We start from the raw sequence: 2,500 nt of genomic DNA on the forward strand, positions 1-2,500 counted from the left end.
TAAATTATTAACTTCGGGCAACGTCGGGAGCGCCGGTAATCATTAGATTTGTACGAAACGCGATTTGCGCCCCACGGTGGTTTTTAGTGCCGTCAAAGTCAGAAATCGTAGGAGCGGTGCTTTAACGGGCGGTCGTGATGATACTCCAGACAACACGACGCACGACGCCGTAAAACACTCGCGCGAGTCCAGACTGATCTCTGCCTCACCACGCAAGGGGTGCGCAAACTTGCCAATAATATATAATATTTATTCTTTTTCGTACGTCCAGCGACAAACGCCAACGAAATACCCAAATTCTCGCTCGTACGTTGATACCTTTCTCTTCATCGACCCGGCTCCGAAACGTTCTTCGCCATCTCCCCGAAAGGAGAGGTAAACGACGGCGGGGTTAGGGAATCTGAGAACAACGCAAGCAGTTTTAGGACAAGTGAACGACCCTCAGCCAGGCGTGGTCCAGGAATTTTATCCGTGGACCGCAATGTGCGTTCGAAATGTCGATGTTCATGTGTCCTGCAGTTCACACGTTGACGCGCAATTAGCTGCGTTCTTCATCGACCCACGAGCCAAGTGATCCACCGTTCAGGGTAATCATATACAATTTACAATTTTTCTCTTTGTATTTAAAAATGCTCCTTGTTCTTTGCTTTAAAAATATTCGATGTTCGCACCTCCGACCAGCGTATCGACGGAGGATTGAACGCGCCATATCGACGACAAAAGTTTCTTTTTGTTTCCTGAATGACGGAAAACCATCGTTCGACGGCCGGGCGTACAGTACATTCAAAAGCCTTTGCGCGTGGCTGCGACCAAACGGGTATAATACACCCGTATATTCTTGGTTCCGAACAGTAACTTCACGCGCAATCGGGCGAACGCACGCGGCAGCGCCCATCGGTTGCTCGATGAAATCGATGCGATAAACTACAGCCTTCTCGGCTGGTCGTCGTTAGTCGCGCGAGCAACGGATGGCCGCACAATCGACGCGTCGTCGTTTGCGATTATTCGCCTCACGTTAGCCATGAGTATGTATATTATTCATTTACGAACGAACGCGGCAGCGTCCATCGGTTGCTCGATGAAATCGATGCGATAAACTACAGCCGTCTCGGCTGGTCGTCGTTAGTCGCGCGAGCAACGATGGCCGCAAAATCGACGCGTCGTCGTTTGCGATTATTCGCCTCAAGTTAGCCATGAGTATGTATAACATTCATTTACGAACGAACGCGGCAGCGTCCATCGGTTGCTCGATGAAATCGATGCGATAAACTACAGCCGTTTCGGCTGGTCGTCGTTAGTCGCGCGAGCAACGATGGCCGCAAAATCGACGCGTCGTCGTTTGCGATTATTCGCCTCAAGTTAGCCATGAGTATGTATATTATTCATTTACGAACGAACGCGGCAGCGTCCATCGGTTGCTCGATGAAATCGATGCGATAAACTACAGCCGTTTCGGCTGGTCGTCGTTAGTCGCGCGAGCAACGATGGCCGCAAAATCGACGCGTCGTCGTTTGCGATTATTCGCCTCAAGTTAGCCATGAGTATGTATATTATTCATTTACGAACGAACGCGGCAGCGTCCATCGGTTGCTCGATGAAATCGATGCGATAAACTACAGCCGTTTCGGCTGGTCGTCGTTAGTCGCGCGAGCAACGATGGCCGCAAAATCGACGCGTCGTCGTTTGCGATTATTCGCCTCAAGTTAGCCATGAGTATGTATATTATTCATTTACGAACGAACGCGGCAGCGTCCACCGGTTGCTCGATGAAATCGATGCGATAAACTACAGCCGTCTCGGCTGGTCGTCGTTAGTCGCGCGAGCAACGATGGCCGCAAAATCGACGCGTCGTCGTTTGCGATTATTCGCCTCTGGCTATCCGTGAGTATGTATAATATTCATATACGAACGAACGCGGCAGCGCCCATCGGTTGCTCGATGAAATCGATGCGATAAACTACAGCCTTCTCGGCTGGTCGTCGTTAGTCGCGCGAGCAACGATGGCCGCAAAATCGACGCGTCGTCGTTTGCGATCATTCGCCTCAGGCTATCCGTGAGTATGTATAATATTCATTTACGAACGAACGCGGCAGCGTCCATCGGTTGCTCGATGAAATCGATGCGATAAACTACAGCCGTTTCGGCTGGTCGTCGTTAGTCGCGCGAGCAACGATGGCCGCAAAATCGACGCGTCGTCGTTTGCGATCATTCGCCTCAGGCTATCCGTGAGTATGTATAACATTCATTTACGAACGAACGCGGCAGCGTCCATCGGTTGCTCGATGAAATCGATGCGATAAACTACAGCCGTCTCGGCTGATCGTCGTTAGTCGCGCGAGCAACGATGGCCGCACAATCGACGCGTCGTCGTTTGCGATTATTCGCCTCAGGCTATCCGTGAGTATGTATAACATTCATTTACGAACGAACGCGGCAGCGTCCATCGGTTGCTCGATGAAATCGATGCGATAAACTACAGCCGTCTCGGCTGATCGTCGTT

At 50.9% G+C, this 2,500-nt stretch overlaps 1 non-coding gene across 1 annotated transcript; it reads right to left on the reverse strand.

Annotated features, from left to right (window-relative positions):
- Window positions 1–435: 435 nt before the first annotated feature.
- LOC143351385 (5.8S ribosomal RNA) lies at window positions 436–590 on the reverse strand. The gene has a single exon (XR_013081712.1). It is a non-coding gene; the product is annotated as a 5.8S ribosomal RNA (ribosomal RNA).
- Between the last annotated feature and the right edge of the window lie 1,910 nt (window positions 591–2,500).

This window comes from Colletes latitarsis, unplaced genomic scaffold, assembly GCF_051014445.1.
Source record: "Colletes latitarsis isolate SP2378_abdomen unplaced genomic scaffold, iyColLati1 scaffold0150, whole genome shotgun sequence".
In the NCBI taxonomy this organism is placed as follows: Eukaryota; Metazoa; Arthropoda; class Insecta; order Hymenoptera; family Colletidae; genus Colletes; species Colletes latitarsis.